Source organism: Schistocerca piceifrons, chromosome 5 (assembly GCF_021461385.2).
Source record: "Schistocerca piceifrons isolate TAMUIC-IGC-003096 chromosome 5, iqSchPice1.1, whole genome shotgun sequence".
Taxonomy (NCBI): Eukaryota; Metazoa; Arthropoda; class Insecta; order Orthoptera; family Acrididae; genus Schistocerca; species Schistocerca piceifrons.
Window position 1 is genome coordinate 345,716,845 of NC_060142.1, and position 26,114 is coordinate 345,742,958.

Sequence of the window (26,114 nt, forward strand, 5' to 3'; positions counted from 1 at the left end):
CAAACCTGTTTTTGCTGTCTTCTCCGGCGCTCTGCGGCACGTTTGAGGTTGTTCAGCGCAATGTCAATTATTTCGTGGTGTCGTAATCGACGAGATTTGGGTAATTTTACTAATTCTTTAATTTTGTTCGGTGGTTCAACGTTTTTCAGTATAACAGTTGGAGATAGCATAGTGGATTCATTTGGAATGGAATTAATTACATCTTGGAATGAGAGTATGTGTGTATCCCAATCAATATGTCTTTTGTGGCAGTATATTCTACACAGTTTACCAATTTCTTTCATTAACCTTTCACAGGGGTTCGAAGAAGCGTGGTACTTGGATATATAGATCGGAGAAATGTTTCTAGCTCGTAACATGCGTGTCCATACGCTACTACGAAATTGAGATCCATTGTCAGAAATTACTTTCATTACATGCCCTACATGAGATAGAAAATGTTTTACAAATGCATTTGAAACAGTTTTAGCAGTAGCTTTGCGTAACGGAGTGAAAGTAACAAATTTTGAAGTGAGCTCAACAGCGACAAAGATGTAGCAAAAACCTCTGTTAGTTCTGGGAATCGGACCAAAAATGTCTACTGCGGCCATGTGTCTTAATTTCACAGGTATAATGGGATATAAAGGAGGAATATGTGAAGTGGTGTCTGATTTAGCTTTCTGGCAAATTTTACAAGACGCTAAAACTCGTCGTATACGTTTTTCCATGTTAGTAAAATAACAGTTCTGTCTCAGTATAAGAAAACATTTTCTTGCTCCGTAATGTGCGTAACTTAAATGAGTGTACCAAATTAGTTTGTTAACCAGTTCGTCAGGAATGCATAATAACCAATTGTTGCTGTCAGGATGAGAGCGGCGAAACAGAATGTCATTGCGTACAGTGTAGTGGTTCCTAATCGTAACATTATTCTTATCTAGCCAAAACTGTTTAATTTCTTTCCACACATTGTCTTTGTTTTGTTCTTGTGCTATGTCCTGTAATGATGATGAAATAAAGTTTTCAAATGCAACTTGTTGAATGTACATGACACTGAAATTTGCTTTGCAGAAGTTGGTTGCTACGTCTTGCTGATTGTTGCCGAGAGAACGCGATAGTGCGTCTGCTATAACATTTTGCGTGCCGGGAATGTGAACAATCGTAAAATTAAATTCTTGCAAATAAAGTTTCCATCTGCTTAATCTATCGTGAGTAAATTTAGCTGAAAGTAAAAATTGTATCGCTCTGTGATCTGTGTAAACTGTGGTATGTCTTCCATAAAGAAAGTGCCTAAATCTCATAAAAGCCCATACAACACATAATGTTTCAAGTTCTGTAACAGAATAATTTCGCTCAGCAGGTGACAAAATGCGGCTTGCAAATGCGATGTTTTTAATAACTGTTGAACCATCTTCTTCTATTTCCTGGAAAATATGTACGCCTAAAGCGGTGTTGGAACTGTCGGTGGCAACGGAAAAATTTCTAGTAAGATCTGGGTGCGATAAAAGTGGTGCATTCAACAAAGCATGTTTCAAATAACATTCTCGTGAACAAAATTCTGCGTGTCAAAAATAATGTTTACGTTACTGGAATATGCAGTCTGTGCTGTATCTGGTTAAAATCTATCGTACGTGTTATTATTTACGGGAGAATGTTGTGGCTTATCCACTATATGAACTGTTCTGTTATTTCTTGCTGACGTATTACGTTATCGATGACACCTATTGTCTGTTTCCTTCATGATAATATGTTGTTGCTGCTCATAAGATCGACTGTTATTAAATGTATGCTGAAAATTGTGCTCATCATTTTTACGTCTGTCATGATAGTAATTTCTATACGGCGCATTGCGATGCGAGTTGAAATAGTGTGTTGTTTGTACGTAGTTATTTCTTTGCTGCCATGCGTTACTATTTGTTGGAGCTGGGACTATACGTGCACGCGGCGAAACATTAAAGTTTGGTTGACCTTGTAGACTGCATTGTTGGTTACGTATGCTAAGCGGCTGACTTTCATGCTGTTGTGGTGAAAAACATCTATTGTTACAAAAATGTGGTTGCGACTGCTCAAAATTTTATACATACTGATGATTACGATTTTATCTGTTATTAAAATTACGCTGGTTCTGGAGTGCCTACTTTCAGTAAAAATTTGTCACATCGGGTTTTCTTTAGTCATTTTTCTTAATTCTACAAAGAGCAATAGTTAAAGAGCAGTTTTGATAGATATAAAGGATAGTAGAAGAAAAGGCAGCAGTGCAGAAAACTAAAGATGAAACAGCACTACTACAGCTCGGGGCCCTATGCTCGCTACGGCACATATTCATTAAAACGTAATGAATCCCCTGAGGTCTATTACGCACTGCAAATAATCTTTAGCTTTTGTGTTGCAGGCAATGGCGGTAAAAATCCAAAGGCAAATTGTTGTATCCGTGCTAATTCTAGTTTCTTCATTATAGGCAATGCTGTTGTAAATACAAAAATAAATTGTCGCATCTGGTTCAAAGCTAGCTTCTGCATTACACGCAATAGCGGTGAATGTACAAAGATAAATTGTCGTATACAGTGCAAAGCGTGTATCTGTGTTCTGTCATTATTAAATTCTTTACATTTTCTGGCGGATAAAAATTGCTCGTAATCTACGTTCTCGTCATTGGATTTGAGAACACGTTCGGATTTGTGTGTGAATCTGTTCGTCTGTGTCATTTCGGATTTCAAGTTACATAGCTTTTCAGATTTTAAGTCGCGTGGCTTTTCGGATTTTAATTCGCGTAGTCTCTGTAAATTGCTCACATTATACGCGCTGCGTAAGTCTGACAAATGTTTGCAACGTGGCGGGTTCTGTGACGTATTGGTGACTGAAATAATTGTTAATTCTGTTACTTTAATACTTTCGTCAATCTGGTTGTTGTGTCGTTCACTTTTCTCGTCAGCCTCCGTATTCGGAGTGTGTGAAACTTCCACTGACTCCAAATCATCGCGAATCTGTACTGCGTTTTTAGGGCATTGTTCGGTGACTGCATTAATTTCGTGTATCTGTGTTTCGTTCGCCAAACATTGTTCAGTGATTGCATCAATCTTGTCTTTATGTGACTCTGTTGTGCCTACACGTGTGCTACTTAATTCTTGTGCAACAGTGCCAACTTCTTCATTACTGTTATTAGCACAAGTCTTAGTATCCTCACGTAATTGTTCTTTACTGTCCTGACATTGTACGGTAACAGCTGTAATCTGCTCACTAACTTGTTTGTTCTGTTCTTTATGATCGTCTTGTTTTTCGTTTGTGAATTTGAAACTTTTATCAATTATTTCGCTAAGTTGTTTGTAATGGTTGTCGAGAATTTCACTGACTCGTAGTAAAAATGCGATAGCTTGAGCCTCAGTAACATTACCCATTTGTTGTGCCAATACTCTAATTTCATCCTTAGTAACATCACCTACTATATTCTCTGTGCTGTTTAGTGGTGGATCTGGAACTTTCTCGCTTACTGTAACCATTTGGTTATTCTGAGCAGTCGGATGTACACTGTCAGACATTATTTCGGAATTAAATAAATCTGTCGTACTTTCAGTATCCTGTTCATTTTCATTAGACAGATTTGTCTGTACATTACTTGGATTTTCTAAATCGGGTGTGTTAAGCTCGGCAGCGCTCATTACCATAGAGCATTCTGCGTCATCAATTGTCGTCAAGTTAACAGACGAGACAATTGAGTTCGTTTGTTCATCATTAAGGTGAAAGTCATCTTTAGTGGTTGGAATGCACTGATTGTTAGTGAACGCAGGATTGTCATCATTACGTTGCGTATCACAATTACTATCGGTCACGTTGTTTAAGTCGGTAATTTCATTCACAATACTTCGCGATACACTATTCAAGTCTTTCGCGGCATTTTTACAATAGTCAAAATTTTTCATAAAACAAATGAGCACAATGCAAAAGCAACACACAAATACAACAAAGCAACAAATTTCCGTTGACCTGTAGAGAGAAAGTCACAAGATTAATAAAAGCGTAGCGCCAAATCCTAATTATACTTAAGCAAATAAGAGCAGATATCTGACTGTTGCTCAAAAGACTCTCAACGAAATACGATCCTGGACTGGGTGTCGCCAAGTGTAACCTCCCCACCGTAATTTTAAAAGAAAAAGAAAATCGACAATACTCAATACAAATGGGAGCCGAGTGTAACCTCCCCACAAAAATCTGAAAGAAAGAAACACGACAATATTTAATTATGAATGCTAATGGACATTGCGCTAAGCGTAACCTGCCCACAATCAAATGTACTGACAATGGCAACAAAAATGTGAAATACGCAATCTGACTCAAATATAAATTCTTCACAAAATTTAAAGTCCGTTCAGTGACAAGAAAATACAATTAAATCGAAATATCGGTCTTTGGCCCTGTGTAAAACAATCAGAATTAAAGTCTTACCTCAGAATAAATGGACGTCACATATCTGCTCTTGTTATTGCGCACCGCTTGGAGGAACTGCATTGCAAATAATAATATTCTCCTTTTTTGTGATTTTACTAAAAATTTTCTTTTAAAGAAGTGGAGTGAAAAGGGAAGTGCAACGAAATCTTTAGTTCCATAAAAAATTAAATTTTTGAAAAAATGCTTTTGAAATAAAAATTATTATTGGGGAACTTGTTGGAGAATAGTTACAATAAATAAAATTTTTCATTATCTAATAATTATATTAATTAGCAGTATACCTTATTCCTCATCTTGACCAGTGTTGCCGACCGCCTACATCACACAACCGCACTGGGCTGCTACTACTGACCGACCGCTCTGCATGACGACTACAGACTCGCAACGACTGAACTGACAGACTCGCAACGACAGACTAACAGACTCGCAACGACAGACTGACTGCTACTCGCTGAGAACCGCTCGCAACACTCGCGCGGTCAAGCGCATACTCTCTGGTCACAGATGCTACAATGCCTCGCCATCGCTGCTATGTTACATACGTGTTTCAGTGTTTCAAAATAATTATAACTTTATGGCAGATAGTTGGAGGAGAAAACTGACTCATACTTTCAATACGCTGTCTATTTACAGGGCATGTGATTTTCGCATGGAATATCCGTGGGGGAAGTTGGTACAACTGCCGTGTGGTGGGAAGCCAGCGGAAGGAAGGAACATTCCCAACAATCATTAGCTCGTCGATTAGTGTTCTGGTGACTGTTAAAATGAGCGTTCTCAGGGCGGCTCCTGCCACGTGCGAAGTGCACGCTGTAATTCGCTAATGGCATGAACGTCGCTGCAGTTAATTGCGAAATTGTTTCGGTTTATAGAGAGGAGACGTCTATGACACAGGAATAAAAAAAACCTTCCCCACGGATGACAAAACGTATTGAGATATATAGCGATTATGGGGAAAAATAATACCTATTCTACTACGCTCGTAAATTTTAATTAAATAAATTCATTTTTTGTACTTCAAAAAATTCTTGTAACCTTGTTTTCCGGATTATCTCCGTATGATTCGCCGTCTCGAAAAACTAAACTTCTTTCATATTGAGTTACCTAATTTCCCCAATTAATGTAAGTTACGAAATAATGAAAATTTCGGTTTAGGTTCCGATTCCATTATTGCGGGATACCTCAATCCTATTATTCTAACGTATGCCGTCAAAGAGTGATTGCGAGCAGGAAGCAATATATATTCAAATGGTGACGTGGCGCTGCTCTTGTCGGCCTGTGTCAGTTATATTGGTTCTCCGCATCTACGCCCCACATCTGTCCGATACTCACATCGTGGGGAGAGACCTAACCAGAAATTCGGCTTCCTGCATTCCTCTCCACCTCGGCTCTGAAAGTGCCTGTGCACTACTATATGCGTGGCCATCTGTCGACACTCATTCTCTCAACAAGAAAAGTTCTGTATCTATATTATACACAGTGAAACACCGCCCTCGAAGGCGCCTTTTATTTAAATCTTAAAAGAACTGAAGGGAAAAACAGCTGTATATCATTTGTGGCAATGATTACGAACCAAAGTAGCTGTTTGCTTTTAGAATTGTTAATACAATGGCAACACAAATACTAAATATTTGCTTATATTTATAGAAGCTAGAGAACTGCAGTAAATTACAGCTCCCTGACAAGGCCGAAATTATAGGACTAGTTTCGAAATAAAGTTTGAGAGGTAAAGTACTTCATATTGTCAAGCATATTCAGCGCGGCAATTTATTCCTCTCACACATATCACTCGAATTACTTACTACACGAAGATACGTGCGTAATATCTGTGTTTGTCTCGTGGCAGACACCAGTCACCAACAAAGGTTGCCCACTTGAGCATAAATATTACTGATTTTGAATTCAGTCCCCTCAGTAGTAATATTATGCCTGTTTAGGTAATGGCTCATTAGTCGCTTTCCCCAAAAGGCATGTAATTTTACTTATTTCCCCTTCAGCACACAGCGGGAGTATTTCAAAACAATTTAACAAGGTAAAAACAAAATATTCGTCTTGTTGCTGGCCGGATAATGTGCTCTATGGAGAGAGGCACAACTCTGCTTCTCTGAGAACAAGTGATTGGCACAGGAGAGAAATTCGTGAAGCGCTGCAGCTAACTAATCAGAAGACTGATCACTCAAAATTAAAAAAATTAAAAAATAGGAGTCTCGCGGTAGGTATACTTCGGTACTTTGATGATACGTCACTTATTTACGACAGTGGTTCCCAACCTTTCTATCACCACTGAGAGCAATCAGATATTAGCTCGTACGCCACCCCCCTCCCACTCCACCAGCCATCACGACATTAGCACTTAATGAAACTTTAGAAAGAAAAATAATTTTGTGGTAATATCGGCTGAAACTGACCAAAAATCATTATACATACATCTACATCTACATCATTACTCTGTAATTCACATCTAAGTGCTTGGCAGAGGGTTCATCGAGCCACAATCATACTATCTCTCTACCATTCCACTCCCGATCAGCGCGCGGGAAAAACGAACACCTAACCCTGTCTGTTCGAGCTCTGATTTCTCTTATTTTATTTTGATGATCTTTCCTACCTATGTAGGTTGGGCTCAACAAAATATTTTCGCATTCGGAAGAGAAAGGTGGTGACTGAAATTTCGTAAATAAATCTCGCCACGATGAAAAACGTCTTTGCTTTAATGACTTCCATCCCAACTCGCGTATCATATCTGCCACACTATCTCCCCTATTACGTGATAATACAAAGCGAGATGCCCTTTTTTGCACCCTTTCGATGTCCTCCGTCAATCCCACCTGGTAAGGATCGCACACCGCGCAGCAATATTCCAACAGAGGACGAACGAGTGTAGTGTAAGCCGTCTCTTTAGTAGACTTGTTGCATCTTCTAAGTGTCCTGCCAATGAAACGCAACCTTTGGCTCGCCTTCCCCACAATATTATCTATGTGCTCTTTCCAACTGAAGTTGTTCGTAATTTTAACACCCAGGTACTTAGTTGAATTGACAGCCTTGAGATTTGTACTATTTATCGAGTAATCGAATTCCAACGGATTTCTTTTGGAACTTATGTGGATCACCTCACACTTTTCGTTATTTAGCGTCAACTGCCACCTGCCACACCATACAGCAATCTTTTCTAAATCGCTTTGCAACTGCTACTGGTACTCGGATGACCTTACTAGACGATAAATTACAGCATCGTCTGCGAACAACCTAAGAGAACTGCTCAGATTGTCACCCAGGTCATTTATGTAGATCAGGAACAGCAGAGGTCCCAGGACGCTTCCCTGGGGAACACTTGATATCACTTCAGTTTTACTCGATGATTTGTCGTCTATTACTACGAACTGCGACCTTTCTGACAGGAAATCACGAATCAGGTCGCACAACATACTTGTCTCCTATCAGCAGGTTCTCCGTTATAGAGCTTCCAGAAAGTCTAAGGAATGGTAGATGCTCTTTTACTAAGAAGAACATTACCTAGCAATAAAAAATTTAGAGAGGCGGAAATTCTGTTATTGCAGATATGTTTAAGAAGTTAGTACCTTATCATGAGTGAAAATAGTGGTATTCTGTGATATCCAGTTGTCCCACGACCATTGATCTTACTACACCCACCCAGTAGTCTTTGTAGCTGTATTCTTCTTTTTGTCTCACTATTGAGGCTACCCATACAGAACCAACATTCCCGAAACTTGTTTCTCGACTGCTTACTTGTGTAAAAGACCCTCGTTGAAGTTGCTTCTGAATTAACGCACAATATTTCAGTTCCCACTTCCACATACTGTGTTAGGCATGTGACCCAGTTTTATTCCTGAAGACGAAGGTGGAGCTACCATTCGAAACATTCAGCTAAAAGTCACAATTGACGCCACCAGGTTTTTTTCGCACACGTTCGAAAGGTACTTCTCCATGAGTAGTGCGAGCGCCAGCGAACAATGCGAGCTTTTTCCGTATGCAGCGTGCCATCTCGTTCGATATGGACTGTGAACATTCTTTCCAGAGCAGCGCCACCGGACTGCGAGCACCTTTGCTGGCCTTTGGGGGGAACAGAGCGGCCTTTGTGACGGCAGAGGGGCACAATGTCCCCTGTCCCGTTAACAGCAGCCCGGCGCGCACTTTTATGCATTCCTTTCGCGGCGCTGGCCCAGTATTCCGCACAATGTCCGGCGACATTCGCACAGTGCTGGGTGGCTCGGCTCCACTAATTCCGACCCCCGGCCCTCGTTCCCCTCCTTATTTATCGCTCACACTTAATTTCAGAGGCCACGGACCACCGCGGCTGCAGTTGCCGGCCTCTTGTTTTGTTGTCCGTCTCTGACAGCGGACTCGGGCGCCAGAGGCTCGGCCCCTCCGCAAGCCACCGAGAGTTGAAAATTCTGGCGCGGAGCCGTTATTCAGAGGGGCTCGCCTCCCGGCGTAGACAATTACAACCCGGGGCGCGTGGGCCGCATAGCTCACCCGGCCGGACTAAGTGATTTCCCAGCCGGAAGTCGCCCCAGCCACAGCGCCACCCCGGGGAACGACACCGCTAAACTGTTTCCAACAGTTTGTATCAGGCAGGGTAGGGGATGCGATTCACCTAATACGAAGAACTCGGTTGTCTGGTCCCTATAAACTCAATGAACAATCAGAAGATCCGAATACACAGCAAAAGGACACGCGCTCACACACGTATATATATGGTGTTACAAAAAGGTACGCCCAAGTTTTCAGGAAACATTCCTCACACACAAATAAAGAAAAGATGTTATGTGGACATGTGTCCGGAAACGCTTAGTTTCCATGTTAGAGCTCATTTCAGTTTCGTCAGTGTGTACTGTACTTCCTCGATTCACCGCCAGTTGGCCCAATTGAAGGAAGGTAATGTTAACTTCGGTGCTTGTGTTGACATGCAACTCATTGCTTTACAGTACTAGCATCTAGCACATCAGTACGTAGCGTCAACAGGTTAGTGATCATCACGAACGTGGTTTTGCAGTCAGTGCAATGTTTACAAATGCGGAGTTGGCAGATGCCCATTTGATGTATGGATTAGTACGGGGCAATAGCCGTGGCGCGGTACGTTTGTATCGAGACAGATTTCCAGAACGAAGGTATCCCGACAGGAAGACGTTCGTTCCCGGTTTCGATTCCCGGCGGGGTCGGGGATTTTCTCTGCCTCGTGATGACTGGGTGTTGTGTGATGTCCTTAGGTTAGTTAGGTTTAATTAATTCTGAGTTCAAGGGGACTGATGACCATAGATGTTAAGTCCCATAGTGCTCAGAGCCATTTGAACCATTTGAGGAAAACGTTCGAAGCAATTGATCGGCGTCTTAGCCTATGTCTCGGGGCTGAGGAAGACCTAGAACGACGAGGACACCTGCAATGGACGAGGCAATTCTTCGTGCAGTTGGCGATAACCCTAGTGTTAACGTCAGAGAAGTTGCCGCTGTACAAGGTAACATTGACCACGTCACTGTATGGAGAGTGCTACGGGAGAACCAGTTGTTTCCGTACCATATACAGCGTGTGCAGGCACTATCAGCAGCTGATTGGCCTCCACGGGTACACTTCTGCGAATGGTTCATCCAACAATGTGTTAATCCTCATTTCAGTGCAAATGTTCTCTTTACGGATGAGGCCTCATTCCAACGTGATCAAGGTGTAAATTTTCACAATCAACATGTGTGGGCTGACGAGAATCCGCACTCAGTTGTGCAATCACGTCATCAACACAGATTTTCTGTGAACGTTTGGGCAGGCATTGTTGGTGATGTCTTGATTGGGCGCATGTTCTTCCACCTACGCTAAATGGAGCACGTTATCATGATTTCATACGGGATACTCTACCTCTGCTGCTAGAACATGTGCCTTTACAAGTACGACACAACATGTGGTTCATGCACGATGGAGCTCCTGCACATTTCAGTCGAAGTGTTCGTACGCTTCTCAACAACAGATTCGGTGACCGATGGATTGGTAGAGGCGGACCAATTCCATGGCATCCACGCTCTCCTGACCTCAACCCTCTTGACTTTCATTTATGGGGACATTTGAAAGCTCTTGTCTACGCAACCCCGGTACCAAATGTAGAGATTCTTCGTGCTCGAATTGTGGACGGCTGTGATACAATACGCCATTGTCCAGAGCTGCATCAGCGCATCAGGGATTCCATGCGACGGAGGGTGGATGCGTGTATCCTCGCTAAAGGAGGACATTTTGAATATTTCCTGTAACAAAGTGTTTGAAGTCACGCTGGTACGTTCTTTTGCTGTGTGTTTCCATTCCATGATTAATGTGATTTGAAGAGAAGTAATAAAATGTGCTCTTACATGGAAGTAAGCGTTTCCGGACACATGCCCACATAACGTATTTTCTTTCTTTGTGCGTGAGGAATGTTTCCTGAAAGTTTGGCCGTACCTTTTTGTAACACCCTGTATATACTGTATATACTGTGTGTGTCAGTGTGTTGTCTTTTTTGCTCTGGGTCGAAAAGACCTCTTGTAAACAAATCACATATTTAGTACCTGATGCTTTCTGCATGGTCGTAACTGCACCACTAAGTGGACTAGTCCTGTCAGTATAGACTAACCATTTTGTATGCACGTGTCTACAATTCAACACCTGATCTGCTGCCCAGGGGAAAATACATTAATGGCTTGCTTCCACATGCACTTGGAGACAGTAGCCAATCTAAAAACGTACGACATGTGATTGCTATAATTATTAGTCTGTAAACGTAAATATTGCTGTAATGTTTTTCAGTACACTGCCCTCAGTCAGCAATATAATCATCCGCGCTTAAACCCATTACACCCTGTGTATATGTAAGGGGGATTCAGCTTCCCTATCTATGCATTCTACGCAATCTGCAACGCTTTCAGAAACCATACAAACCAGTGCGTGGTTTTCATATCCTCTCGTTCGCTATTTTTTTGTAAGACATCTAATATAGTTAAATTTTGTTGCCGGCCTGGGTGGTCAAGCGGTTCTAGGCACTACAGTCTGTAACCGCGCGACCGCTATGGTCGCAGGTTCGAATCCTGCCTCGGGCGTTGATGTATGTGATGTCCTTAGGTTAGTTAGGTTTAAGTAGTTCTAAGTTCTAGAAGACTTATGACCTTAGAAGTTAAGTCCCATAGTGCTCAGAGCTAATTGAACCTTTTTTTAAATTTTGTAGTATATTGCGTTTTCGCTGGAGGCCACTGTTTTCGAGGTATTCAAGAAAAACGCGTTTCAATTTTTTTGATTTCTCTTGAGTAATTTGGAACCTAAAGCCTCTTGCGATAACGTATCCCAGTACAAAACTTAACTACACTGAATTTTCAACAAAAAGGTTCATTTCAGTTTTCTTTTTTCCATTTCTTTTCTTCTGTGGCACTAAGAGTGCGGACGTGAGCTCCGTATCAAAACATTATCTACAAAGTCCCGGCTACAACCATGTGAAGCCTGTGATGGGAAATGTTAGCACCTTGTATTTTGTTCTCCGAGTTTCTGTGTATTTCCACTTGTTTTTCGCGTGTTTCTTCTTTTTAGCTACATTAGCGACACTAGCAATTTTCATGTAGTAACATTCTTCCATTTGGAATGTATCAGAATAAAATGTTGGCTGCCCTGAATGATGTGACACATAGTTTGTTAGGTACACTGTGCAGTGTGTGGTGGTGCTCCAATTCTTATAACTTACGTTCCGACCAGGCATATTACTCGCAATATACGCTCTGTAGGATTAACCCTTTCGTGGTCGAAGTTTATTTAGCATGTATTTGAAATATATATAGTCAAAACCTGTCTTCCTTTGTGATAAAAATACGCTTTCACTACTAACAGAATTTTTAGTTGACAGATTTTGAAAATCGGTGACGGAGGACACATGAGACCCCTGAACCTGAATAGATCCATGTTTCCATGTGCGCCTAGGTTTTTCAGAGATAATATTTAATATTAGGATGATTTTATCAGGATGGCGATTATGAAAAAAAGTATAACATACCAGTACCAAAACACATTTATTCTCTTGACAGTGAAAAAGATGAAATATCGCACACGTTTTCCGCTTTGACATATCACACATCAAAGTTTTCTACATTCTATGAAGTTCTCTGGAACATATTTGTCCTACTACATACAAATTAAGTACAGATCAGCAGAATTATTGAGATGTGTGGTAATGTTGCAAAACAATGTCTATGATGTGTAACAAAACGCAAAAATGGTTCAAATGGCTCTGAGCACTATGGGACTTAACATCTTAGGTCATCAGTCCCGTAGAACTAAGAACTACTTAAACCTAACTAACCTAAGGACATCACACACATCCATGCCCGAGGGAGGATTCGAACCTGCGACCGTAGCAGTCCCGCGGTTCCGGACTGTAGCGCCTAGAACCGCACGGCCACCGCGGCCGGCCAACAAAACGAAATTAGTTAGTTATTTAATGTATTCTTACAATGGTGAAGATAGTGATTTGATCTGATTTCCGGCAAGCAGACACGATATAAACACACGACGCTCCATTTGATCGTCCACAGGCTTCTGTGTCCCCACCCAATAGTTCCGAAAGCATCTCGTTACGTACTAGCACTGGATAGATTTGAGATGTAGACGTCCCAGCGACCGAAACTTCATACTAGTTTAATGGGTTTAGTCATAGTCACACCCGAGAATGACATTAGGTGCCGAATAGACGTCTCACGAGTGTGGAAATAGTACTCCCTGAAACGAGGACAAAGAGTTGAATGGGGCGTCCTCCATCTGCTTCCAGAATAGCAACGAGGCCTTTCACTCGAGCGGACGATTCTAACAACTCGGCGATAGCGCCCACCTGACGGCCCCATTACCGGTAACAACCGCTCTCTTCTGCTGACTGAGTCCTGCAGTTACAGAACGATCTCAGTCCCTTTCACAGTTTCATAAACAACAGCTTAAAGTGCCGACATGACACGTGTCTCCTAGGCCGTTGTTTCCCAATTTAAGTCAGCGTAAGGCATATTCAGTATTTTCTGCCTTTTGTCGTTCGTTCAAATTTTCAGAGCGGCCAGTAATGCACAGAGCTCGTATATTCACACCCGGCGCGCTGTTCTGTCGGCTGCTGGGCGAATTCAGGCGGAACCGAAACAAAATGAAAACAGTCGCGATAAAAACAAAATGTTCAGATTCAATCGGTTAATTTTTAACAGTGAAAAAAATGGAAAAATTCGCGAGGACAGGGAGTAAAGTCGTGTGGCGAGAAGTGAGGGGAAAAAAGGAAATAAAAATAAAAGCGCAGGCGGTCGCTACGGGTTTATTGACCATTGTTTTCGCAATCAAACCGTGATATGAAATATAAATGTTCCGTGTTGCGGCACGCTGCCGAACGGTATTACCATGAATACTTTAGCGTGTGGCGCGGGGTAGAAGTGACGGGAATACCGTTTGCCGAACGCTGCTATGTATCAGAAGGCATCCGCAGCAGGCTTTGCAAAGTCAAGAGAATCACTGGTTTCACGCTGGGCGAACAACCACTTATCAGAGCAACGTGCTCTCTGTTGTCAGTCAATTGACTCCTAACGCCTTGCAGGAAGATTCAAGTCGTGAAGCAAGCACACTGGAGCATACAGCCTCGCAGTTTTAGTAATACTCAGAAATGTTTGCCCGCCTTTTCAGTTCCCGATGTAGATGCCGTGTTTCTATACTTCCACACTGACTACTTCGCCGCCTGGCAAACAACATACATGTGTATGGAGTATCAGACTAGCTCATAGTCGGTTCTCTGCTATTAGTACGCCCTTTGCGTCACCACCTTCTGTGAGCCATTGCTTCCTCTTTAATACTGCGCATGTGCTACCGTCAAGCATGTCATCTAGCATCTGGAACCTCTTCCTACATCTCTTCCCCTTCTACTCGCCCTTCTGAGACTGTTATTATGTGCGCCTAACTGTTTCTTACAATGTATAGAATCCAGTGTTCTCTCCTTATTTTTACTACATTCAGTAACTGTCTGCTCTCCCAGTCTTCTCAATAGCCCCTCATATCTCACTTCATACATTCAACTTAATCGTTCCATCGTCCGCCATGTTCATATCTCAAAAGTCTCCAGCACGGCTCTAACTTTGGTCCTCATTGTCCACATTTCAACGCCATATAGGTGAACACTCCACATCAGGCTAGCTAAATAATACTCGTATAACGGGAAAACAGAAGTATTTGATTAGCAAGGGGAAGCAAGAGTAGCTTCTGATTACCCCATGAAGCATGACAGGACTCTTACAGTGTCTTTCAAAACTGTACAACATATGAGAGAGAAATTTTTCCCAGCATATTCCGGTCTTGTTTTCACTGTTTCCCTACATCGACGTACCAGTTAAAGATACTATATATATTACTAACAATAATTTATTGAAATATAAGAAGTAGGGGAAGGTGATACTACAGAACTTACCCAGTTCTGTACCCTTGTTCTATGTAACAACTACTTACAGCTATTTCACTTTCAGTAGAGAATATTTCAAACAAAAAAAGAGCTTGCAACCAGTACACTAGCTAACAGATTTCTGGGTTGTATTGAAATCAATTTTTTATTGCACTCCCCAAATTAGTAGCAATAGCGATACATTCATTCATTTGAAGAGGACTCAGACTGAAATTAATGAATTCGATACAAACTTTGAATTCGTACATAAAAATGTAACATTTACTACAGAAGTTTAAAACAATTAGCAGACTATTTTTTTTTTTTTAGATGTGAGAGCAAATCTTTTAAATGGGAAGCAGGAATTTAATATCTTTAGAAAACTCACGACTACTGATGGCATCCAGTCACACACAAATATGTATTCCTAATGTAATGGTTGACAGCTTGCTCAGGTTCCCACTGTCTCATCAAAACAGATCTCACGAATTACACTAGAGTCCTAAGGTTGTAGATAACACCTACAAACGAAAATTAAAATGAAGGAACTTAAACAGAAAAATCACGCTAGAGAACACACGTAATGAAAGAGAAAAGAAAACTCAGTATGCAGTAATTTCGTACACTGGTAAAGCATCTGTAAAAATTAAACAATTTTCCACAGCAAAAGCATTATGATAACTTCCCAAGTCATTAAATGTAGGATTACAAGCAATTAACCTCCTTATGGATAATAAAGTGTTTAAAACTTCACATGTAAAGATTATAATAAGATTTTCGTTGTACATAACTGAAGAAAACTTTACAAGACAAAATCTCTAAAGAAGCATTTTATTGGATGACCGATTTCGACAGAACCATGCTGTCATCATCGAATCTTAAGTTTTTCAATTTTACAACATATTATCCATCAGTTTTACAAGGTGTTTCGCACTGCACCTGTTCGCCCCGCTAGCATGAAGATCACTACACATTGGCCAGTCAAATGTAAAAACATTACGTACAAACATAGACGTAACTATAATGCGCGTATTGCAAGTATTCATGTTTTCTACTAGCTGCCACCCCTAATGCAGTGGTTGACAGGCTGATAATGTTGCCAGTTCATGTTCACTACTAGCTGTGATAGTGAACATGAATAAATGCAATCGGCGCTATATAGTTACCTCTATATTTGTCCATAAAGTTTTACATTCGACAAGTCGATCTGTAGTGATCTTCATGCTAGCAGGTTGTACACATGCAATGTGAAGTACTTGTAACTCGACGGATAATATGCTGTAAAATTCAAAACCTAAGATCCGATGATGAAACCACAGCTCTGTCGAAACCGGTCATCCAATAAAATGCCTTTTTTCTTTACCGATCTTGACTGGTGAAGTTTACTTGAGTTACAGTACATTCCCGATCGCCCACAGAGTGGCCATGTCAGGAGTATGTTGATTGGAGAAACCGGGAAAATTTTTCTTTCTTCATAGCAGGTACCACAGCAGTCAATTTATAGGAAAAATGTGTCATTTTCCATTTAAGCTGTATTAATTTCATTAGTTCTCAGCTAGTTTCAACCTTCTGGGCATTTATCAAGTGGTTTTGTGATTCTGCAGTCGAAAACTATATGCATTGAAAAGGCAGCGTCGTTAAATTTGTATCCTCTATTCCATTGGTTCACATATGCTGTCTTGACGGCTTAATAATTTGAAATTATGAAGTTACTGATCAAAGGTGAAAGCTAAGCACAGAATAAAGGAAATAATACTGTACTTCAAAATACTGACTGTATGTATTTTATATGTGTATTTGAGCATAGTTAAAAATAGGAAGAAATAGAATAATATGGAAAATAAAATGCACTATAATTTTATTGTGCAAATTATTTTTGACTGACGAATGGAAAAACTGGTAGAAGCCGACCTCGGGGAAGATCAGTTTGGATTCCGTAGAAATATTGGAACACGTGAGGCAATACTGACCCTATGACTTACCTTAGAAAATAGATTAAGGAAAGGCCAACTTACGTTTCTAGCATTTGTAGACTTAGAGAAAGCTTTTGACAATGTTGATTGGAATACTCCCTTTCAAATTCTGAAGGTGGCACGGGTAAAATACAGGGAGCGAAAGGCTATTTACAATTTGTACAGAAACCAGATGGCAGTTATAAGAGTCGAGGGACATGAAAGGGAAGCAGCAGTTGGGAAGGGAGTGAGGCAGGGTTGTAGCCTCTCCCCGATTTTATTGAGCAAGCACTGGAGGAAAAAAAAAGAAATATTCGGAGTAGGTATTTAAATCCATGGGGAAGAAATAAAAACTTTGAGGTTCGCCGATGACATTGTAATTCTGTCAGAGACAGCAAAGGACTTGGAAGAGCAATTGAATAGAATGGACAGTGTCTTGAAAGGAGGATATAAGATGAACATCAACAAAAGCAAAACGAGGATAATGGAATGTAGTCGAATTAAGTCGGGTGATGCTGAGGGAATTAGATTAGGAAATGAGATGCTTAAAGTAGTAAAGGAGTTTTGCTATTTGGGTAGCAAAATATCTGATGATGATCGAAGTAGAGAGGATATAAAATGTAGACTGGCAATGGCAAGGAAAGCGTTTCTGAAGAAGAGAAATTTGTTAACATCGAGTAGAGATTTAAGTGCCAGGAAGTCGTTTCTGAAAGTATTTGTATGGAGTGTAGCCATGTATGGAAGTGACACATGTACGATAACTAGTTTGGACAAGAAGAGAATAGAAGCTTTCGAAATGTGATGCTACAGAAGAATGCTGAAGATTAGATGGGTAGATCACATAACTAATGAGTAGGTATTGAATAGAACTGGGGAGAAGAGGAGTTTGTGGCACAACTTGACAAGAAGAAGGGATCGGTTGGTAGGACATGTTATGAGGCATCAAGGGATCACCAATTTAGTTGGTTCAAATGGCTCTGAGCACTATGGGACTTAACAGCGATGGTCATCAGGCCCCTAGAACTTAGAACTACTTAAACCTAACTAGCCTAAGGACTTCACACAACACCCAGTCATCACGAGGCAGAGAAAATCCCCGACCCCGCCGGGAATCGAACCCGGGAACCCGAGCGCGGGGAGCGAGAACGCTACCGCACGACCACGAGTTGCAGACACCAATTTAGTATTGGAAGGCAGCGTGGGGGGGGGGGGGGAGGGGGGTAAAATCGTAGAGGGAGACCAAGAGATGAATACACTAAGCAGATTCAGAAGGATGTAGGTAGCAGTAGTTAGTCGGAGATGAAGAGGCTTGCACAGGATAGAACAGCATGGAGAGCTTCATCAAACCAGTCTTATGACTGAAGACCATAACAACAACATTTTTGAATGGTCATCAGCAGAGTGAGACTTAAGTTATCGAGAAATTTCTTGTTCTGTAGATCTGTTAGCTAATTATAAAGAGTATCTGGTTAATTGAAACTTTCGATTTCTTCTAAGATATTCATTCGCTTATCTTTCTTAGCGTAACGGAGAATTAGGAGCTTTTAATCTAGGCTCCACCGGACAGATGGCCGTTGACGTGTGTAGCGAGAAATGTCCATGCAATAATCGTAGGAAGGATCCCGGCCGGAGGAAGGAACGCTATAGAGTGAGGAATGTTTTCGTGGCATTCCCTGGGTTATCTAGTCATTCTGGAAGTCACAGAGGATCAAACCCAGTCCCAGTTTTGATCTATGCCTGGGGACCATGTATAGCCCCACGTGCCATTTGTTTTTCCGTAACAGGATGCCGTCTACCAGCAGAACAATGGAGCGCATCACACACTCGCAGTATCTGTGGTTCGAAGAGCAGCAGGATGAGTTTCCGTGCTCCATTGGTCACCAAACCTCCGGATTTAAACTCCGTCGAGAAAACGTGCAACCACCTCACTAGGGCTGTTCGCGCACTGACTCTCCGTTTGCGATACTACGATTTATAAAAGCACTCTGTCTTTAGGCCACGAGTGGCCTACCGGGACCATCCAACCGCCGTGCCATCCTCATGGAGGATGCGGATAGGAGGGGCTTGGGGTCAGCACACCGCTCTCCCTGTCGTTATGATGGTACTCTTGACCGAAGCCGTTCGGTCGAGTAGCTCCTCATTTGGCATCACAAGGCTGAGTGCACCCCAAAAAATGGCAACAGCGCATGGCGGCCTGGATGGTCACCCATCCAAGTGCCGACCACGCCCGACAGCGCTTAACTTCGGTGATCTCACGGGAACCGGTGTATCCACTGCGGCAAGGCCGTTGCCGCTACGAATTATAGGAGATTCATTTAGTAATGTGAAGTGTAGAGAATGCCTTATGTTATAGGAAGGCACTCTAAGAAGTCAACACACCACTGTTTACGTTGTTAATGACGTCTTTTGGAGCAAAAGTGGCAACAAGTCTATTAAGTAACTGTTTGTACTCACGAGCAGTAGATAAACAAGGGAAAATTAGTGGCAGCATTCTGAAATGGATCCACCTGTAGATTACACATGTAGACAGCCTAGTTACAGAAAAGATAAAATAAATGAAAGTCGAGTAGTAAACAAGTAACACAACTATTCATAAAGATATTTGCGTTTTGCCTACTTGCGTGTATGTCGTCTCGTTTTAATCGACGCATCAGCTCTAAGTAATTATTACGTTTAATTCAAAGTATACGTCATGAATAGTTTCAGCAGCAATGTGCCGCCTACTTTCATGTTCGCTTTACCACTAGTAAAATGAATCCTGGCAGAATTCGTGTATGTACTTACGCGTAATGGACATCAACAGTAAAAAGTTGGTCTGATGGTCGGTAATAATCGTAATGTCCTCGTGTGGAGTTGGAATGACACGCTAGAGCTGCGACGTGGCAATTGTTTGTACGGTGTCAAGCAGAGTGACGAGATAAGAGGGAGGCCGGCGACGTGAGCACCTGCACAAGCACTAATGAATTATCTATGTCCTCGCCTCGCCGCTCGCCGCACGACGACGCGGCGGCCGGCGCGGCTGATGGGCGCGCGGTCATCCCTCAAGTTTACCCAGCAGCGCTCGCCTCGCCCGTGTTTAGACTGGCGGCCCAGATTACTGCAGTCGCCAGCGAAGAGCAAACACGCAGAGTGCAGCAGCCAGCCGCGCCGTCTGCAAACAAGGCCCCAGTTCGTGGAATCAGCGCATCGCGCGCATCAGACTTCCTTAACGTGCTTGACGACCACGTAAATGGTGCTTCCAAGTAACGGTTTATTTCATGTTACAGTTAACTAGTAAATTCCAATTCGTTGATGTTTTCTTTAGCTTGCTGCGATCAAAGAATTACACCCAAAGGGCCATACAAATACTTCTTTCGTTAAACACAATTCGAGAACATTAGCTGGATACGTATAATGTCAAACATGTGTCGCGCTTGTAATGGAAACGTTTTCATTGACGCAAAGTTGTTTCTGACGCCGACCAATGACAAGCAGCACAAGCACAATGTATGCTCACCAAGACAGCAGCCACAACAGTCAATAGTTCCTGATCAACGTATTAGTCATATGCAGGTCAAAGAAAATCCACTTCCAGTGGCTCTTGTTGTTGCTGTTGCGGTCTACAGTCCTGAGACTGGTTTGATGCAGCTCTCCATGCTACTCTATCCTGTGCAAGCTTCTTCACCTCCCAGTACTTACTGCAACCTACGTCCTTCTGAATCTGCTTAGTGTATTCATCTCTTGGTCTTCCTATACGATTTTTACCCTCCACACTGCTCTCCAATGCTAAATTTGTGATCCCTTGATGCCTCAGACCATGTCGTACCAACCGGTCCCTTCTTCTGGTCAAGTTGTGCCACAAACTCCTCTTCTCCCCAATTCTATTCATACCTCCTCATTAGTTATGTGATCTACCCATCTAATCTTCAGCATTCTTCTTAAGCACCACATTTCGAAAGCTTCTATTCTGTTCTTCTCCAAACTATTTATCGTCCACGTTTCACTTCCATACATGGCTACACTCCATACAAATGCTTTCAGAAACGACTTCCTGACAAATCTATACTCGATGTTAACAAATTTCTCTTCTTCAGAAACGCTTTTCTTGCCATTGCCAGTCTACATTTTATATCCTCTCTACTTCGACCATCATCAGTTATTTTTCTCCCCAGATAGCAAAACTCCTTTACTACTTTAAGTGTCTCATTTCCTAATCTAATTCCCTCAGCATCACCCGACTTAATTCGACTACATTCCATTATCCTCATTTTGCTTTTTTTGATGTTCATCTTATATCCTCGTTTCAAGGCACTGTCCATTCCATTCAACTGCTGTTCCAAGTCCTTTGCTGTCTCTGACAGAATTACAATGTCATCGGCGAACCTCAAAGTTTTTATTTCTTCTCCATGGATTTTAATACCTACTCCGAATTTTTTTTTTTTTTGTTTCCTTTACTGATTGCTCAATATACAGATTGAATAACATCAGGCATAGGCTACAACCCTGTCTCACTCCCCTCCCAACCACTGCTTCCCTTTCATGTCCCTCGACTCTTATAACTGCCATCTTGTTTCTGTACAAATTGTAAATAGCCTTTCGCTCCCTGTATTTTACCCCTGCCACCTTTAGAATTTGAAAGAGAGTATCCCAGTCAACATTGTCGAAAGCTTTCTCTAAGTCTACAAATGCTAGAAAGGTAGGTTTGCCTTTCCTTAATCTTTCATCTAAGATAAGTCGTAAGGTCAGTGTTGCCTCACGTGTTACAATATTTCTACGGAATCCAAACTGATCTTCCCCAAGGTTGGCTTCTACCAGTTTTTCCATTCGTCTGTAAAGAATTAGCGTTACTATTTTGCAGCTGTGGCTTATTAAACTGATTGTTCGGTAATTTTCACATCTGTCAACGCCTGCTTTCTTTGGGATTGGAATTATTATATTCTTCTTGAAGTCTGACTGTTTTTCGCCTATCTCATACATCTTGCTCACCAGATGGTAGAGTTTTGTCAGGACTGTCTCTCCTGAGGCCGTCAGTAGTTCTAATGGAATGTTGTATACTCCCAGGGCCTTTTTCCGACTCACGTCTCTCAGTGCTCTGTCAAACTCTTCACGTAGTATTGTATCTCCCATTTCGTCTTCATCTACATCCTCTTCCATTCCCAGAATATTGTCCTCAAGTACGTCGCCCTTCTCTAGACCCTCTATATACTCCTTCCGCCTTTCTGCTTTCCCTTCTTTGCTTAGAACTGGGTTTCCATCTGAGCTCTTGATATTCATACAAGTGGTTCTCTTTTCTCCAAAGGTTTCTTTAATTTTCCAGTAGGCAGTATCTATCTTACCCCTAGTGAGATTAGCCTCTACATCCTTACATTTGTCCTCTAGCCATCCCTGCTGAGCCATTTTGCACTTCCTGTCGATCTCATTTTTGAGACGTTTGTATTCCTTTTTGCCTGCTTCATTTACTGCAATTTTATATTTTCTCCTTTCATCAATGAAATTCAATATTTCTACTGTTACTCAATGGTTCTTGTTACATTCACCAAATACTCACAGGTTAACACTGAGGCGTAGCGCCGTATAACGATCCTGCCTTGGAGGCGGTTAAGTGGGAGATGTGTCTCAGAGCTGGATAGTGAAAGATGGTGACGCGAGACTGGACGCGCATTTAGTTTATGTTTCAGCCGATAGAGGACAATATTGTCTAGGGGGACTGTGATTTTAGTTTCGATTGTGCCCACTAGAGTGCACTTAAGGAACAGAATGTTTTTCAGAAACTGTTCTAGTGTTTTCATAAAGTGTTATTATGTCTTTTGTGTATGAAAAATGATATAAATGTGTTTTAGCAGTATGAATGATGCGTGAGTGTGGTTTAAGGTTAATATGAAGACAATTGTTTAACGAGTTATGTAGTGGGATTTAGTGTGGGAACATTTCGAAGATGTATGGATGTGGACAATGGGAATTTTTCTAGAATAGATTTGTAAAGTAAGTTTATGGAAAAGGGAAAGCTAATTCAGGTGTAAATAACAATAGTAAGTAACTTTATGCATAAACAAAACTTCAGCGTATTAGATAATTACGTCGTCGGTAAAAAGTGCAGACTTTAGTTTTACTATTTTGCAATTGGTTATTGGTGAAAAGCGCGGATTGACGCGGGAGAATGTTGTTTTGCTATTGGCTGTTGTATAAACTGACCAATGGTAAAGCAATATTCTTCGCGCGCCTTTCTCTGCTGGTAGAGAAGACTTAGAGTATTCTAGAGAGGAGTGGGAGCCTAGCCATGAAACAGTTCGGATGTGTGTAGTAGTAGTTCCGATAGAAACGATAAGTTACCCGATCCAGTGTTTCATACATCAAAAGTGTAGTAAAGTAACGGCATAATTATTCCGATGGGTGTGTAGAAATTTCGAAATTTTGAAGTGAAATTTGTGACGAGAAAAGACATACATTCTGCGTGGCGTATTGAGCAGGTCGGTGGCTAAAATCTATGACTGCATTTGGTACCGACAGACTTAATATTTGGCGAGGATTATCTATCAATCAAAAACAGTCAGTATTTTTGTAGCTATTACGTTTTCGGGAAATGCAACGCCATAAACTTGCTAACGTGAGTGAAAGGGATTGTGAGTGACTGTGTTAAGACTAGCACGGGCTTGGCAGTGATACTTGTTCACCAAAGTTTCAGAATATATTAATTGAGGACAAATTTCCAACCTTTCATTTCACGTGAAAACTTTCTCCCGAAACGTAGATTAGTGACTTTAATTGCAGCCTGGTTCACATCGAAGTACGGTAGCTTTCGCTCGGCTCCCCTACTGATTATATGCTGAGACAATGTTCACAGGTAGGTGCAGGTTCGTCGTAAAGGGGCGGAAAGAACCGCGCCGCCGCAAAGACACAAATTTGGAATGGAGAGAATACCCTGCTTAAGGAAGCACGCTTTAAGACAAAAAAAAAGAGAAAAAGAAAACGAGGTACACGAAGAAATTATTCGAATGGGACGCTATTCGGTAGATATGACGTACATGTACAGAAAAAAAATTATTGTAATTTGTAAAAAAGATGTATGATTCATTGGTGTTGAAGTACATTTATTAGTGATCGTTCAAAATGTTTAAGAAAATCTTGAGCCTGCCGGCTGCGAGGTGCGTTCCGCAATATGGTTTCTGAAAGCAAATAATGTTGAAAAGCGTCAAAGCTTTTCATGTTTATAAATTAAAGGAGATAATTGTTTTTAAATTCACTCATTAGTTTATTGCAGTATATGAAGTGTGATGGAGGTGATATATTGCGTCATTAAGCATCGGTAGAGGGCTATGATTCTTTCTTTGCAAACTTGGTACACGTTGTGCATGAAAGGAATTCTTCTGATGCGTTCGTAGCTGGGAACCCCGGCGACCATATGGACACAGGTAGTGCTCCCACGGGCGAGCGTCTGTCACGCGCCTATGTCGGCAACCTTCACAGAGGGCAGGGCCCTAGAGGATTAGCGACAGACAAAGACGCTGCATACATCAACACGCTGCCAAGCGAAGCCGTGGACATTCGCACATGTGCCCGAGGCTGCGGAAACTATAAACTTAGAACGAAAAACAGCTTTGGCTGATGATATACTTTCCGGGATTCTACAAAAACAGCTTTGCCACGATTCTAGGTAACACAGACAGAGCGGCGAGTTGAATAGCAACAGCACGACTTGGGTGTCGAAGAATTTCAAGTGGCCCGGGGAATTTTGGCCGTTTCCCGCGAGCAGAACACCTGGGAACGTAGCGGCAATACTCAAAGGGAGAAGTCTTGGTTTATTTGTATACTCAGTCTCACACAGGGTATCGCTCTCTTTTCCTGGCGGAATGCGACGGCAAGGAGGGAGGAAATTTTGAAACGGACCTCTTCATTGGCAAGAATCTCATGTTCGCTTTGAAAAATAGTACGAGCTACGTAATTTGCGGAAGGGCGGAGACAAGACACTGGAGGGGAGCGCCTCTCTCTCTCTCTCTCTCTCTCTCTCTCCAGGTGCGAGGAGCGCACTGGTATTAGGGATTCCGATTATAGCATCTGAGGAGGCAGGAGTTCACTCTTGACTGCTTCTTATAAGTCGCAAGGATTCTCTTATCGCTTGTCATGAGACGATGCACTTTGCATTCATCGCAAACAGCGTAGACAGCAAAGTGTGTTAGATCCAAGTAGGCGAGCTTCACTAACTGTGCGTGTTGTCAAGAGCTTAACTCAGGATCACATTTTGATTTACTACATGTCCGATGACGGTAGTACTGTTAGAACCGTTTTGAGCTTTGTTTAATGCAGTTTCACGTAGGTTTGCACCTGCAGATGGACGCATAACGTCGTCCAGTAATGATAACTTCCAGTAGCAGGTTTCAGTCACTATTTTCAGCGCAGGGCATGTTAGACGCTATCAACTACGTCGCCGGCAGAGCGTTGATGCAGCCGCACGCAATCAGCCGACTCCACCGCCACGCCGACCACGCTATGAACATGGTAATACAGAAAACGCCCGCATTCCTAGCTGCGCATTCTTCTTTCGATTTCTTCAATTTATTTGCAATGTGTTAGATGCTCATAAAGACGCAAGGCACAGTATTCACCGTTTGCCTGCTAAGAGAGTCATATATTCAACTGTTCCTTTTTTCTCATTTTTTTATGCCTTCCTTATTTATTACACCAGGTAAACCCGTCTCGTGTAAATTATTTATATGTCAAATTAGAATGAAGTCATATAATGCTCATGTTAAAAGGCAAATACCAGGGCAGGTACCTTATATAATTCACTTGTTGTGAGCTGTTGGTGCCAATTCAATTATATTTGTTGTTTTTTTTGATACTTTCTACAGTATCTGGCGACCCAAATTTTTTACTTTTGTTTATCATTATCTGAATAATTTGTGAGTGAATATTTAATGAATTTGATAAAATTTCAATAATTATTGCACATGCAGTTTAATGCAGTTTGCCGGCCGGAGAGGCCGTGCGGTTCTAGGCGCTACAGGTTCGAATCCTGCCTCGGGCATGGATGTGTGTGATGTCCTTAGGTTAGTTAGGTTTAATTAGTTCTAAGTTCTAGGTGACTGATGACCTCAGAAGTTAAGTCGCATAGTGCTCAGTGCCGTTTGAACAATTTTTTTGTTTAATGCAGTTTCACTGAATAAACCACTTATATGTTGAACAGCACTCCTTGCATTTCATTTATAGAGTTTAAATAAAAATTCACACCTCTTTTTCCCTCCCACACGAGGCATCTTGTAATGTTAACATTGCTGAAATTCATCTTCAACTTTTAGAGACTTATGAAAATGTAATGACTGACAGAATGTTGGGAAAGTCGGTGATAAAATTCAATGATGGACGA

General features: G+C 41.7%; 1 protein-coding gene and 1 pseudogene across 6 annotated transcripts in view; one reads left to right on the forward strand and one right to left on the reverse strand.

Moving 5' to 3' along the window:
- LOC124798130 (hemicentin-2-like) overlaps nt 1-26,114 on the forward strand; it is a 1,906,233-nt gene that overhangs the window by 1,273,191 nt on the left and 606,928 nt on the right. The gene's annotated exons all lie outside the window — the stretch shown is intronic.
- LOC124799466 lies at nt 18,949-19,066 on the reverse strand (annotated as a pseudogene).